This window comes from Mobula birostris, chromosome 13 (genome assembly GCF_030028105.1).
Source record: "Mobula birostris isolate sMobBir1 chromosome 13, sMobBir1.hap1, whole genome shotgun sequence".
Lineage (NCBI taxonomy): Eukaryota > Metazoa > Chordata > Chondrichthyes > Myliobatiformes > Myliobatidae > Mobula > Mobula birostris.
The window spans coordinates 9,666,668-9,682,457 of record NC_092382.1 but is presented as its reverse complement, the minus strand read 5'-3'; the positions used below and the strand labels follow the sequence as shown (position 1 = coordinate 9,682,457).

The 15,790-nt window shown below is 50.5% G+C and overlaps 1 protein-coding gene and 1 pseudogene across 1 annotated transcript in view; one reads left to right on the top strand and one right to left on the bottom strand.

Annotated features, from left to right (window-relative positions):
- The window catches only part of LOC140208329 (uncharacterized), a 330,302-nt gene that overhangs the window by 60,359 nt on the left and 254,153 nt on the right, over nucleotides 1-15,790 (bottom strand). The gene's annotated exons all lie outside the window — the stretch shown is intronic.
- LOC140208862 (U2 spliceosomal RNA) lies at nucleotides 3,864-4,041 on the top strand (annotated as a pseudogene).

Here is a 15,790-nt window from a genome sequence, read left to right as displayed (position 1 = left end):
AGAGCAGCAGACGCACAGAGCTCCGGGAATCCGGGAGCAGAGCCACGGCTGGTACCCAGCAGCCGGAAGGGGAAGCAGCCCAGGAAGTCAGCAACCCCCCGGGCCCAGACCCAGAACCAGAACGGCCACACACGGAGGAGTACTACCAGCAGTACCTGAGCCCACAGGAGGTGGAAAACTTCACAAAGGCGGTGGGGATGAAGGCTCAGGATGGCAAGAGTGAGGACGGAGAGCAGCCAAAATAAAAGACTTAACGATGGCAGACCTTAAATTGGCGTGCTTGAATGTGCGAAGTTTGAAGAGTACTGGGCGATGCGTCAGCACGCTCCAGTACCTGGACACTGTAAAGGCCGATGTGACCTTCCTCCAGGAGTGTGGACTACCACATCTCCGTAACTACCGGAGGTGGTCACGGTGGTGGAAAAAAGGTTTGTCGGTGTGGTCGGGGGGCAACGATTGTCGCGCTTCCGGCCTGGGGATTCTGCTGCGGGGAGGCAACTTCTCAATCACCCAAGTTAAAGAGGTGGTTGCGGGGCGCCTCCTGGTAGCAGACGTCAAATACCGGGGCACTCCGCTCCGGCTGATCAACATGTACGCCTCCCCCGTGCGGAGCGAGCGGCTGGCCGTCTTCGAGCAGCTCCCACGGCTGCTGGTGACGACCCAGCCGGTCGTTCTGGTCGGAGACTTCAATTGCACCATTGATGCGGCTGGAGGACCCGGCAGTGCCGACGGCAGGCTAGACAGTACCTCTAGACTCCTGAGGGAAATGGTGAAGACAGCCAAGCTGCGCGACGCCTTTGGCCCCCCCACAGGTGGAGCACAGCCGCAAGCCACCTGGACACGATCGGACGGCTCAGCCCGCTCCCGGATCGACTTCCTCTTCCTGTCTGAGTCCCTCACGGTCAGGTCCACCGACGTCACGCCGGTGTTCTTCTCTGACCACTGCCTTCTGAGAGCCACCTGTCACTTACGGGAGGACCAGAAGGCAGGCAGGGGGACGTGGAAGCTGAACGTAAAGCTGCTGACCCCAGAGAACATCGAGGAACTAGAGAGGGAGTACACAGGTTGGAGAACCTTGAAAGCCTTTTTTGATTCCCCGGTTCACTGGTGGGAAGCCACCAAGGAGAACATTAAGAGGTTCTTCATCCGCAAGGGTATTCAGAAGGCAAGGCAGGAGCAGAGGGAACTGCGTAAACTCCAGACAGAGTTGCAGCAACTTCTCCTTCTGCAGTCGAAGGGGGTGGATGTCAGGGAGGAACTGCGAGAGGTGAAGGGCCGGCAAGCCCAGCACCTCGCCGCCGAATCCTCCAAGATCATCTTCCGATCAAGGGTCCAAACCGTGGAGCAGGACGAGACGTGCTCACGCTTCTTCTTCCAAAAGGTGCACAGGGGGAGCTCTGTGATCCACAACCTTAAGGAAGAGGACGGCTCAGTCGCGTCCTCGCAGACCGACATACTGAGGACCTGCAAGTCCTTCTATGCCGGTCTGTACGAGGAAAAGGCCACAGAATCCACAGCCTCCCGCAACTTCCTGTCGTCTATCACGCAGGTCTTAGACGACGGCAAGCGGGAGAGTCTGGATCAGCCACTGACCCTGGACGAGCTGACAGGCTCCATCCGTTCCTTCGGGTCGGGTAAGACTCCCGGAAGCGACGGCTTACCGGCCGAGTTGTACTCGGCTCTGTGGAACTGGATGGGCCCAGACCTGCTGGAAGTGTACAACGCTATGCTTCTGGCCGGCAGTATGTCTGAGTCCATGAGGAAGGGCATCATCACCCTCATCTACAAGCAGAAGGGGGAAAGGGAGGACATTAGGAATTGGAGACCCATCTCTCTCCTGAATGTGGACTACAAGATCCTGTCCAAGGCTATCGCCAACAGGGTCAAGTCTGCTCTGGGACAGGTGATCCACCCGGACCAAACCTGTGCTGTACCGGGCAGGAAGATCTCAGACAGCCTCGCGCTGCTGAGGGACACCATCGCCTACGTGCAGGACAGGGGGGTGGACGCCTGCCTGGTCAGCTTGGACCAGGAGAAAGCCTTCGACAGGATATCGCACACGTACATGGCGGACGTGCTCTCCAAAATGGGATTTGGGGAGAGAATCCGGAATTGGATCAGACTGCTCTACACAGACATCCGTAGTGCAGTCCAGGTCAACGGGTGGGAAACAGACAGCTTCCCCATCAGGTCTGGAGTCAGGCAGGGCTGCCCCCTCTCCCCTGTCTTGTTTGTCTGTTGCATAGAACCCTTTGTGGAAGCCATCAGGAGGGATGAGGGCATAAGAGGGGTGACGCTGCCAGGCAGTGGAGGGACCCAAGTGAAAACCTCCCTGTACATGGACGACGTCACCGTCTTCTGCTCTGATCCGAGGTCAGTTCGCAGGTTGATTGGCACCTGCGAACAGTTCGAGCTAGCGTCGGGGGCCAGGGTCAACCGCACGAAGAGCGAAGCCATGCTCTTTGGCAACTGGCCCGACCGATCCAGCGTCCCCTTCACCATCAGGTCTGACCACGTGAAGGTGTTGGGGATCTGGTTCGGAGGGGCTGAGGCGTGCAACAAGAACTGGCAGGAGCGGACTGCCAAGGTGAAACAGAAACTGGGACTGTGGGGAGGGCGCTCCCTGTCGATAACGGGCAAGAACCTGGTCATCAAGTGTGAGGTGCTCTCAGGGCTGCTGTACTTGGCGCAGGTCTGGCCCGTCCCCCGCTCCTACAGCTCGGAAATCACCCGGGCTGTCTTCAGATTCGTCTGGGGATCCAAGATGGAGCGGGTGAGACGGACCGCCATGCACAAGTCCCTGGACAACGGGGGCAAGAACGTCCCCAATGTCGCCCTCACCCTGATGGCCAGCTTCGTATGTGGCTGCATCAGGTTGTGTGTAGAGCCCAGGTATGTGGGCACCAAGTACCACTATGTGCCCAGGTTCTACTTGTCGCCCTGGCTGCGAAGGATGGGTCTGGCCCCACTCCCGCGCAACGCCCCAGTCAGCTGGTCGTTGCCGGCATACCTATCCCACGTAGCAAAGTTCTTCCAGGAGAACGCCTTTGACCACAAGGCCATCAGGCAGTGGTCGGCACGAAGTGTCCTGCAGGCACTGCAGGAGAAGGACGTGATGGACACAGTGGGGTGGTTCCCTGAGCAGACTGTCCAGCTCATCTGGCAAAATGCCTCATCGCCAGATCTCACCAACAGGCACCAAGACCTCGCATGGCTGGCGGTGAGAGGGGCCCTCCCAGTCAGAGCCCTCCTGTACGCCCGGAACGTCGTCTCCGCACCCCACTGCCCACGGGAGGACTGCAGTGAGGAGGAGTCTGTGACCCACCTCTTTGCACACTGCCAGTTCGCAAAGAGGGTGTGGAGGAGGATGGACGGGCTAGTGTCACGTTTCATCCCCAGCAGCTGCGTGACAGAGGACTCTCTGATCTACGGGCTGTTCCCGGGGACGCACACGGAGACCAACATCCGGTGCTGCTGGCAGATCATCAACTCGGTGAAAGACGCTCTTTGGTCAGCCCGAAACTTGGTGATCTACCAGCACATGGAGATGTCAGTGGGAGAATGCTGCCGACTGGCACACTCTCGGCTGCAGGAGTACGTGCTGAGGGACGCACTGAAACTTGGTGCAGCCACCGCAAGGGCCCGGTGGGGAAGGACCACAGTATAGGTTTCTCCACCCGTGGGAGTGGGAGGGGTCGGTGGGCGAGGAGTATACCCCTCAACAATGAGATGCTAAGCTGAACTACTGGAGTGCCACATGGGTGGCTATAAACACGGGTATTTTACTGAGTATAATGGAAACGTATGTAAAGGATGAAAAGTTATTGAATGGTTTACTGTATATATTTATTTTTGAATAAAGTATATTTTGAAATAAAAAAAAAAAAATCTGTTCTTATCAGTTTAATATCTGATACGTCCCTTATCTGGGGACCATATATTAAATTGATTTTTGGAACAGGGAGATGGAATAGGGGCTTGCTCCGTCCACTCCGCGCATCGACCCGGTATTGCAGTGCCTCCGGGAACGGTGCACCTCCCCTCGGGGAAACTAACAACAAATGAAAAATAGAATCCGCTTGTCTCTATGCTTCCTGTTTCTGCCCCGTACTTTTCGCAGGCTACATTTGTTTTTAATGAGGGGACACAGCAGCTCAAAGGCAACCATGGGAAAATGGCAACAGAAACAGCACGCACACAATTTACAGCAGTCGTGGATAAAGTCAGGTCGGCAGTAAAACACACGCAGACGATTAATAACGAACGTGGGAATAAAGTACACACACACACATCCAAGGGAAAAGTCAATACGATGCCCGAGCCCCTTCACTGTACAGGCACGGCTCAATGCTATCAGGGACAATCACCAACCCTATTCAATGCACAGCTTACCAACAATTTCCTCCAGCGCTGTTCCACGGTTCTCAGCCTGGAATGAAGCAGAGTGGTCCCTCGGAAATGGCAAAGAGAGCGTCCAGCCCTTTTCATGCAGGAAGGCTGAAGTGCCCGGCCCAAGTAATTCACAGGAACGCTAACGGCTCGGTGCCGGCAGGGTTAAGCTGATTACAAGGCCGGTGGTTAGGTGTGCAGTGATGGGCGAGGAGGGGTCAATCCTTGATTGGCAGGGGGCGTGTCTTCTGACCAGGCGTGGGCAGTGCTGTCACGTGACAGTCAGCACAGTCCACCCCTCGGCAGCCTCGCCACTCGCCAGGCGTTACCGCAGTGAAAAGGAAAGGAATACATCTTACTCTATTTATAAGGTGAACGCTATATCTGACTATACAGAACTGAAGAAAGACAGACGTGCTCTTAAAAATTTGGCAGACAACATAATATACACACAGCGATGATAAATAACGAGAATGAGTGCAATCGCCCAGTTGCCCACCACCCCACCGCCACAAAGCTCCTTCCACAGGGTGCAGAGGTCAGGGTTGGGGATCCATGTCCATGTACAGCTGCCTGCGCGTAAAACGGGGAGGGCTTGTCTCCAGCCCTTGCCTCTGCCCCCACTGCATCTATTCAAGGAGGGTGATACCATCCCGCACGGTCCTCCCGTTAGCTGGTGTCATGAGGGGCAGGATCACTAACTATATCGGGGTGCGCGGTGCTGACCAGGTATCCTGCGACGGTACCGGTCACCCGGGTGTTTTATAAAAAATTACGGTCGCAGGCTCCCTGGTAGATGCCGTTGACCAGCGCCCACTCTCTAACAACCCGGGTGCCCTGACTGACCGTACCCCATTGCGGGCGCCGGTGTAGATCCCACTCCAGGAGGGTGGGGTATCGGACCCTCACAGCGGTCACCACCCGATCCCACAGGGTAGAGCCTACCCGGATCTCCGGCTGCGGCGCCCGTGGGGCGTTGTGGATCAGACAGGCTCCCCGGGGCGCTCGCCTCTTGATCAGAGAGGCTCATGTTGGGGCCCCCCTCATCCCACAGCCGGAGCAGCCCCGCGGCCAGGTGCTCGCAACGTGGGTCCAACTGCTCGGGCCAGTCCACCGGTTTACCGTGGTCCGCCAGGCCTCAAATCCCTCTCTCGTCGGTCCAGCCGGGAATCCTACGCTCGGTGCCTGTACTGGCCATTTTGCCCCTGTTCCAGAACACTTTCCCCACGCAGCGCCAGTGAGGAAACAGATTCTGCAGGTCTCAAAGTCAAGGGCTCTGGGCTCACAGTCTGGGTAGTGAAGGATTTTATTTACAGAAGGCAAACGGGGGAAAATGGCAACGGAAGCAACACGCGCACAATTTACAGTAGTCGGATCAGCAATAAATCACATTAAATCGCGTGGGGACAAAGTATACAACCACCCTTGACTTTGTGCAGGCGCGGCTCTTCTGCTTAGGGACAATATCCACACTCCCAACCCTATTCAAAGCACAACTCACGGACAGCATGGTGGTCCCTCGGAGGTAGCACAAAAGAGAAAGGGTCACGCACACGTGGGCTGCTTTATAGGTCTGGAAGGTCCAGCCCAGGTGATTCACAGGGAAGCCAATGGCTCGGTGCCAGCAGGGTTAAACTGATTACAAAGGCCAATTACCCGAGGCCAAGTACAAGGCTAATTAACGAGGCCAATGGTGAGGTGTGCATTGATGGGCCAGGCGGGGTCAAACCTTGATTGGCAGGTGACGTGTTTCCGGCCAGGTAAATGGGCAGAGCCGTCACGTGACGGTCCCGACCCACCCCCCCCCCCCCCCCCGTCCAGATGCCAACTGCGTTTCATTGGCTTTGTATCTGGAGTCGGCACAATGACAAAGCTGCGTCCGGTCTGATCTAATCACTCAATTCAGACCCAAACAGGAAATGTGCAGGTTTCATTTAAATCTCTCCATGTGTATGAACACTAATTACTATTCACATTCCTCCAGCCTCACTGGACAGGAAACATCAAGTGAGAAACAGCAGGAGGTGGCCATTCAGCCCTCTAACCACCAACAAGATGACGGCTGCTCTCCCATCTCAGCCACATGTTTCTGCCCGATCCTCATTTCCTCGATCCCTTCGGTCTCCACACATCTGCCAGCCTCTGTTATATGTGAGGACGATCACTGAGTCTTCACCGGCCTCAGTGGTGGGGATTTACAGACATTCACGACCCTCGGAGTGGAGACATATCCCCTCATCTCAGTCCCGGACAGTCCACCCCCTTTTTCAGAGACTGGGATCCCTGGTTCAGCCGGTAATGATGTTGTGCATTTCAATGTGTTCACCTCTCAGTCCTCGATTCTCTAAATGAAAGGGTTATCACATTTGATCTTTCTTCATATGATGACCCCACCACTCCAGGGATCAGTCTGGTGAATCTTCATTGCACTCTCTATAACAAATACTCTCTAACCTCTTTGTTAATCCTCTATGGAATTAATTTCTATCTTCTGCAGCCCCGTGTTGCCCCAACCACTCACCTCCCACCCCCGTCACTATTTCCACCTTCCCACCTCCCCCTCACCTGGATCCACCTCTCACTCCCCAGCTCTTGCCCCATCCCCACCCCTCACCTCTTTTCTCGGACTATTTCCCGTCCACTCTCAGTCCAGAGGGAGGGTCTCGGCCCGAAATGTTGACGGTCCATTTCCCTCCACAGATGCTGCCCGACCCACTGAGTTCCTCCGGCAGTTTGTTCTTTGGTCTGTGTGACCCGTGTTAGTGTGGGGAGCGGGATTTTACACCATATTCCCGGTACAGTCTCAACAAAACACAAATAATTGTCACTTTGCCCGGACCATTGGCCCCGCTTGCAGGGCAACAGTCTGCCGGTGTTTGCCCCCCAATGTGGTGAATCGCCACCACCGTGGGCTCAGACATTTCCACAGATGAGCCCCTCCTGTCCCCACCGGGACAAACATCCTGTCCGCCCCCTCTCTCCCCGTCTTCATCCTCTCCCTCCCCGGGGAACCGGCATCAAACCGACGGGCCGAGCGGTCTCCTCCTACCTCTCAGCGACACATCAGACTCCGGCCGCAGGAGACGCTTCACAAACGCCCCAACTTCCCTCGGAGGGAAATGGAAATAAATCAGAAAGCGGACATTTACTTTGGGATTTGTTCCGCTTTGACGGGAAGGTTGACAAATGGTGTCAGCGGGGGTAACGCCCTCTCGGCTGGTCCGCCTCCACTATTGGTTGTAACCAGTGATTGACATCGTTTCGCACCAATGGGAATGGCGGAGCTCCAGACTCCTCTGTTGACAGGGGTGGGGGAGGGGCTGGTCACGTGATTAGTAGCCCAGCCGTTAAACCGATAAAGCTCGAGCTCACCAGCGCGCGGGGACGTAAGACACCGCGCACGTGCTGACAGATCCCGCTGTGGGGGACCCATGTGTGACGTCAGGAGCGTGGATGCGCCTGTGTGACGTCACCTCTGGGGGAGGGCTCGTATTTAGAAACACCTGAATGGACGTTTCCGATGATTTCGGTGGTACAACAACATTAATCACGGGTTTCATCACTGAATCCAGTGTTGTGAGATGTAAAGTCCCCTGTTATGTGTCCGGCTGTGCCGTGTTGTTGGTGGAGTGGGCAGCCTGGTGTTTGTCTCGATTCCGGTCACAACACCAGAATTGCCAGCGGGGTCCACACACAGTGTATTAGTCAACAGAAAACCTCCCGTCCCTGCAGTCTCTGTCTCCTGGTAAACTCAACACCCTGACAATGTGGACCAGAGACACCCCTTCCTCTCAGAGTCAGGGGATCACTCAGACAGCTGATCACTGAGAGGAATTATATTTATTGGTCATTAAAGTTCACCCAGATTGGTTTGGACGGGTTTGATGTGGAGTTCGGGGTGTCACAGTGAAAGGGCCGGACGGCCGAACTCTCTCCGTTGTCCAAACATCTTTCCAGGTGAGGCGACACTGCACCTGTGAATCTGTGAATATATATATGAATAGGGCTTCTTACAATGTCAAGCACTAAACCAAGATGAAAGAAATTTATGAATTCCGGAGCTCCACAGAAATGTAGTGATAGTTAAGACATTAACAAGATTATAGCCTATCACTGCATTTCAGTGTGTAACTGGTACAATAAAACATATAATACTTAATTTAATAATATGACACGGTTGCACTCACTAATTATCACAAAATATAATTAGCAAATAAAGTAACGTTGTTTGCTTAGAAGCCATAGGGTTGTTGGTGAAAAAATTTTACTTTTGTATTAGCGAGTTCTATGTCAATGCATCGGATGACAGATTTACGAGTGAAGTCCAATATTGAAAGTAAAGGACAGAGAGGTCGTGGAGGGCTATCATCTGGTTATCACAACGCCATAAATACAACTTAAGTATACCAATGATGGGCTTGCTCTGCGGCTTGAGATACTAAACAGAAGAACGGCACTTTATTCACAAAATCCTCATAGCCCACAGTGACTGTGCACTGATCCCAGCAATGGAACCCGCCACTGCAGCCCCACAGTGCACTGTGTACAGATTGCAAAGCTACGAAATTGTATGTGAATAGCCTCCCCTCCCCCAACTCCGCTCTTTCTGCGTCACCAGCAGACTGGGACATCTCACGTCTCGCTGCCTCCGCCAGGCCATTAAACTGTGAAGAACTGTGGTCAGGGACTGATCTCTGGGGTACTCCAAACGATACCTCCTTCCAGTCTGAAAACGACCCACTCATCCAAACACACACTACCGGCAGTTTATCGGTCTCCAAAGAGAAAACCTAATCAGGTACTCCTGAGGGTCAATACCATTGCTGGCTCCTAGTTTACCACCGTCAAATGCCAGGAGGGACATAATAATCAGAAAGTCTCCAGTCGCAGCCGTGTAAATAAAATGTGATCCTAGTAGGTGTGTGGCGCATGCTCAGAATGCGAAGGAGACAGACAAACTGAGCCAAGTCACAGACTGATGAAGGGGAGGAATGATCCATTTTGATACCGAGAGGGAAGCAGAACGTTTCTTATTGTGCCTGATGCCGGAACTGTAGCTAGTTAGAAGATGAAATCTTGTTCCTCCAAATTGTTTTGAGTTGTGACAGTGTTTTATCATAAGGCACCATGGAGACTAAAATTATCTCAGTTGAAATGTCCTTCACCCACTGACGTGCTTTGTAAACTTTTAGCAGTGTAGAAAAGTCAAAGGGTTTGTGTATGGGAATCACAGCAACAACAGGTACTTACTGTATCTAGTGAGTTCACAATAAATAGAGGCCACATTTCTGTCGAGAGTGAGCAAAGAGTTTTACTCAATCTTCACAGCTGCTGCAACACCAGAAACTTCACATCAGGGAGGAAGTTCAAATTAGCTCCGTGTTAAATGTTTAACCATCATGGTGACTGAAGGCAGCTGCAGGTTCATGAGGGACTGTTACCGTCAGAATCTGCAGTTCTTGCGGCTGCTCATCGCACCCAGGACTGAACCCTGGTCACTGAGCATTGGAGGAGTCCGTTCTGCTGAAAATTAGCCTGAAAGTAGACTGATGTTTAATGTTGTGGATCTGTGAAAGATAAATCGGTTCTGTATCAAATCCCGTGTCTCAAGTACTTACTGTCTCTACCACACTCACAATGTACACCAGAGAGGCCACTCAGCCCATCTGGTCCCTGCCCATGTTTCTGTTCCATATCAGTATTTTAAAATCCATCCCTGCCGTTTCCCTCTCACTCTCCCTGTGATGACAGGTTGCAGCTAGTCACCACTCCGTGGGATAGGAGACTTCCCTTGAATTTCATAGAATCATAGAAATCAATAGCACAGTACAGGCTGTTCGGCCCACAGTGTTGTGCCGACCATGTAACCTACTCTCGAAAGAGCCTAGAATTACCGTCGCACATAGCCCTCTATTTTTCTAAGCTCCACGTACCTATCTAAGCTCTTAAAAGACTCCATTACATCCACCCCCACCACCGTCACCGGTAGTGCAGTGCATTCCATACGCCCACCGCTCTGACTTCTGTCTTGCAACTACTTCCAAACACCTTAACGCTCTGCCCCCGAGTGTTCGCCATTTCAGTCCAGGGAAAAAGCAACTGGCTATTCCACGACCAATGCCTCTCATGATTTTATACACCTGTATGAATTCCCTGCATGATTTTCTCCAGTTTGAATCAGATGATGAGCTCACTGTAGCTTTGACATTCCCCAGGACTCTGGACTAAGGAGGTTAAATTCCTTCTCCGCTGCTCTTTTCAACATTTCGTGTCATTTTCAGTAATTACAAAGACAGCTGGGTTGTTGCAATGCGCCTCTGAAGTCCGACAGCAGACTAGCGAGTGAATGTTCGATGGAGCAGAGTCAGAAACTAGATTTGGCATCCTGAGTCAGGGCTTTGGGGCTCCAAAAGGAAATGGGGCCTATCATTTACAAGGACGAGGAGGAAGTGAATCAGACCGGCAGGATGTGGCTACAAATGAAGGATCAGAAACATCTGGAAACTGGTTGACTGAAAAAAATGTGGTTAAATTCTGCAAATTACTGGTGGAAATCAACAGATCAGACAGCAAATGTGGAGAGGAATAAATAGACAACGATTAGGCCGAGCTCCTTCAGAATGCCTAGACTGTGTGCTCCTCTGCTCAGTTGCTGCCTGGACTGCAGAGTTGCTCCAGCATTTCGTGTGTGTGCGTCTCTGCATTTCCAGTAACAGCAGAACCTCTTGTGTTTTATATCTATATTTGTAAAGGATTGTACTTTGGCATTAGATACACGTTGATATTGAGTATATTGTTTATGGGAGCCGCTTTCTGCGTTAAAACAGTTGCTGAGTATTCTATATACACAAAAAAACTGAGGTGGACAAGGAACTAGTGCTTGCAGAAACTATTAATGGCACCGGGATTACCCATAAGGCCCTGCGTTAAAAATTTCGCCGGCGCTGAAGCATTGATTAAATGCGCAGGCGTCAAGGTTGATGACGTTGGTGAATATCACGCATGCGCGTAGTACACAAAGGCCTCGGGATCACGGCTCCAGGATCGGGCGCAGTTAAGCGAGAATCTCGGGGCGATGTTGTGACTCCGGACTCCGTGACCCGCAATCCCGGGACAGTCCTGCTCTCTTCCCTCTCTCTCAGCCCCACCATCCGTACACGGGCCCCGGGGAGCTTCCGGCTGATGAGGGAATGGGAACCGATGGGTCTCTCAGACAGAGCTGAGCTCCAGCTGTCTAAATGCAAGGATCGGGAACTCGGAGAAAGGGAACAAAATCTTTTACATCAGCTGTTGTGAAAATCACCTTTGTTCTGCCTCCAGTCACAAACAAGAGAAAATCTGCAGATGCTGGAAATCCGAGCAACACACACAAATTGCTGGAGGAACTCAGCATTAGATTCAAGATTCAAGAAACTTTATTGTCATTCCAACCGCACATCAGCTCTGCAGGACAGAATGAGACAGCGTTTCTCAGAGGCAGTGCAATCATAACATAACAAACACAACACTAAATAATAAACATAACAATAAATAGTAAAACACAACAGTCACATGTCAGTTAAAATCAGTGATAAATGTCCAGTGCAAGTTAAAAGTGTCCAAAGCAGAGTCAGGTAGAGCAGCTATTTAGCAGTCTGACTGCCTGTGGGAGGACGCTGTTTAGTAGCCTTGTGCTTTTTGTTTTGATGCTCCTGTAACGTTTGCCTGATGGCAGAAGAACAAACAGTTCATGGAGAGGGTGTGAAGGGTCTTAATGATGTACCGTGTTTTCTGGAGGCATCGCCCCTGAAAGAGGTCTTGGACAGAAGGTAGGGAGACCCCAATAACCTTCTCTGCTCCCCTAACCACCCTCTGCAAGGCAGTACGCTTTTCCATAGATGCTGCGTGGCCTGCTGAGTTTCTCCAAAATTTTGTGTGTGTTACTGGTTCCACCTCCTACTGTTCTGGACTTTCTACCCGTGAGAACATGTTTTGACCCATTTTCTCCTGGTACATAATGATATCAAACACCTTTGTCCAGGGCAACAAGTATCTTTCACATCACAAATGTGCCAGACTCCAATAAGACAGACTACTGCCCCTCCCTTCATATTCATTGGCATTGCCATCACTGAGTTCACCACCGTCAGTCACCTGGGGGAGGGTTCAGGGGAAATATTTATGTACAATACAGAAACTGGTGTTATCTGTGTGTATTGTGGTGATGCAAAAGTTGCTGGAGAATTTACAAGTGGGAAGAAGTAGAGTGATATTTGGAAATCTGACTTTTTCAAGCATCATTTAGCAAGAGAAACACATATGGACAATGTGCAAAGGTTCTAGTGAAAAAAATCCTTCGTTACCCATTACAGGCCTGCTACATAGGTTGTGTGTGAGAGTGCAGATGACCTCGATTGAACCCAAAGGAGATCAAAGTTCTTACTGACAGTGATATGCTAGCTGTTGAAAGGAATACCCCTCTATATAAAATTCACAGTGCACATGTTGTCACTGGGTAAAAGAATGTACAGTACAAGGTTTATGTGCATTACAAATTAGAGGGGACATTGGTGGGAAGGTGGGGAGACCTCCAGTGTCCCTGATGCCCTCACCTACAAGATTTACATCCAGCTGCAGCTTGTAGCCCTGCACTTTAAGGAGCTGGAACTTGAAATGGATGAATTTTGGATCAGCTGGGAGTTGGAGGGGGTGATAGATGTGACATGAAGAGAGGTGAGTTACACCCAAGGTGCAGGATACACGAAACTGGGTGAGTCAGGAAGGGGAATGAGGTTAAATAGCCATCGCAAAGTACTCTTGTTGCTATCCCACACAACAGCCGGTGGACCACTTTTGAAACTTTTGGGTGGAATTACCTGGCAGAGGAAAGTCAAAGGGGTGATAGGGGATTCGTTAGTGGAACAGAGCAAGAGGGGACCAATATCCTAGTGATAAGGCTTGCTAGTGCTAGAGTTGGGGGAGTGAGGTGATGTGGTTAAAATAAGTTGTAGGGGGAATGGGAGACAGAATGACAGAACAGATAGTGGAGAGGGTGAATTGAATTGACTTTATTACATACATCCTTCATATACATAAGCAGTAGAAATCTTTACATTACGTCTCCATCCAAATGTGCAATGTGTAATTTATAGTCATTTATAATAAATAGTTTGTGCATAGGACAGTCAATATAACATAAAAATGCAATTGTATCAGCATGAATTAATCGGTCTGATGGCCTGGTGGAAGATGATGTCCCGGAGCCTGTTGGTCCTTTTGCTGTGGTACCGTTTCCTGGATGGGAGCAGCAGGAACAGTTTGTGGTTGTGGTGAATTGCGTCCCCAATATCCTTCGGGCCCTCTTTACACACCTGTCTCTGCAAATGTCCTGAATAGTGGGAAGTTCACATCTACAGATGTGCTGGGCTGTCCGCACCACACTCTGCAGGTTCCTGCAATTAAGGGAAGTACAGTTCCCATACCAGGCAGTGATGCAGCCAGTCAGGATACTCTCAATTGTGTCCTTGTAGAAATTTCTGAGGATTTGGGTCCCCATCCCAAACTTCTTCAACCATCTGAGTTGAAAGAGGTGCTGTTGTACTCTTTTCACAACACAGCCGGTATGTACAGACCATGTGAGATCCTTGGTGATGTTTATGCCGAGGAACTTAAAACTGTTCACCCTCTCAACCCCAGATCCATTGATTTCAATAGGGGTTAGCCGGTCTCCATTCCTCCTGTCATCCACAATCAGCCCCTTTGTTTTTGTGACAATGAGGGAGAGTTTGTTTTCTTGACACTAGTCAGATGTTGTTCAGACCTCAGATAGATTCAGCAATCAAATGGTTGAGCATGGTGCGATGAATGTGCTGAGCTGTGTATATCACAATGCAAGAAGCATCGCAGGAAAGCCAGATGAGCTCAGGACAGGGAATTATGATATTGTAGCCGTTATTGGGACTTGGTTGCACCGAACAGTCTGAGGGATTTAGAGGAACCAATTTGTAGAGAGATGGCAGACCCTGCCAAGAAACAAAGGTTGATTCAGTAAGTGATTTTATCTTTCCATATATTGACTGGGACTCCCATATTGTAAAGGGACTAGATGGGGTAGAGTTTGTCAAATGTGCCCTTAATCAGTACGTAGAATTCCTGATGTAGAAGTGTTCAGTAAGCTGTTAGGAAATGATCCAGGGCTGGTGACAGAAATTAGTGATCATAATGCCATGAGATTCAAAGTAACTATGGGAAAAGAGAGGTCTGGACCATGGGTTGAGGTTCTAAATTGGAGAAAGGTCAATTTTGATGGTATCAGAAAGGATCTGACAAGTGTGGTTTGGGACAGGCTGTTTTCTGGCAAAGGAGTACTTGGTAAGTGGGAGGCCTTCAGAAGTGAAGTTTTGAGGGTGTCTAGTTTGTATATGCCTGCCAAAATAAAAGTTGAAAGGTAACTGGTGCAGGGAACCTTGGTTTTCAAGAGATATTGAGGCCCCGGATATTTTGTTCCCCTAAATGCCTCAGACTGTTGGGTGCCACCAAGACTCATTAATGACTACAATATCATAATTCCACACCCTGAGCTCATCTGACTTTTTTTTAAGTCATCTTCTGTTGGTTTCTAAAAGTTTCCTAATAGTGTTTGCTCTTTTGTTTGCCCTCTCTTTGGCTTTTATGTTGGCTTTGGCATCTCATTTCATCCACAATTGTGTCCTCCTGCATTTCCAATGCTTCCACTTCTTTGGGATGTATCTATCACTCAGCTCCCGAATTGCTCCCAGAAACTCCAGCCATTGCTGCTCCATTGTCACTCCTACCTTTTCCCTTCCAAACGAGTTTGGCCAGCTTCTCTGTCATAGAAACATGGAGGACTTCCATACAGAAACAGGCTATTTGGCCCATCTAGTCAATGCCGAAAAAACTTTTAATCTGTAACGCAACTATCTGCACCGGGACCATCGCCCTCCATACCCCTGTCATCCAGGCTCCCATCCAATCTTCTCTTAATTGTGAAAAAGAGCTCATATTCACCACTTGTGCTGACATCTCATTCCATACTCTCACGAGCTTTTCCACATGTTCCCATTAAATTTTCACCTTCCCTACTTACCCATGACCTCTGGTTGTCATCCCACCCAACCTCAGTGGAAAAAGCTGCTTGCATTCACCCGATCTATACCCTCATAATTTTGTATACTTCCAACAAATCCTCAAAGCAATGTATAATTTCCTTGTTCATGATTAGAGCCTTTTTGAGGTGTATAAGATGATGAGGGGCATTGATCACGTGGATAGCCAGAGGTTTTTCCCCAAGGTTGAAATGGCTAACATGAGGGAGCATAGTTTTAAGGTGCTTGGAAATAGATACTGGGAGATGTCAGGGGTAAGTTTTATTACACAGAGAGTGGTGGGTGCGTGGAATGCA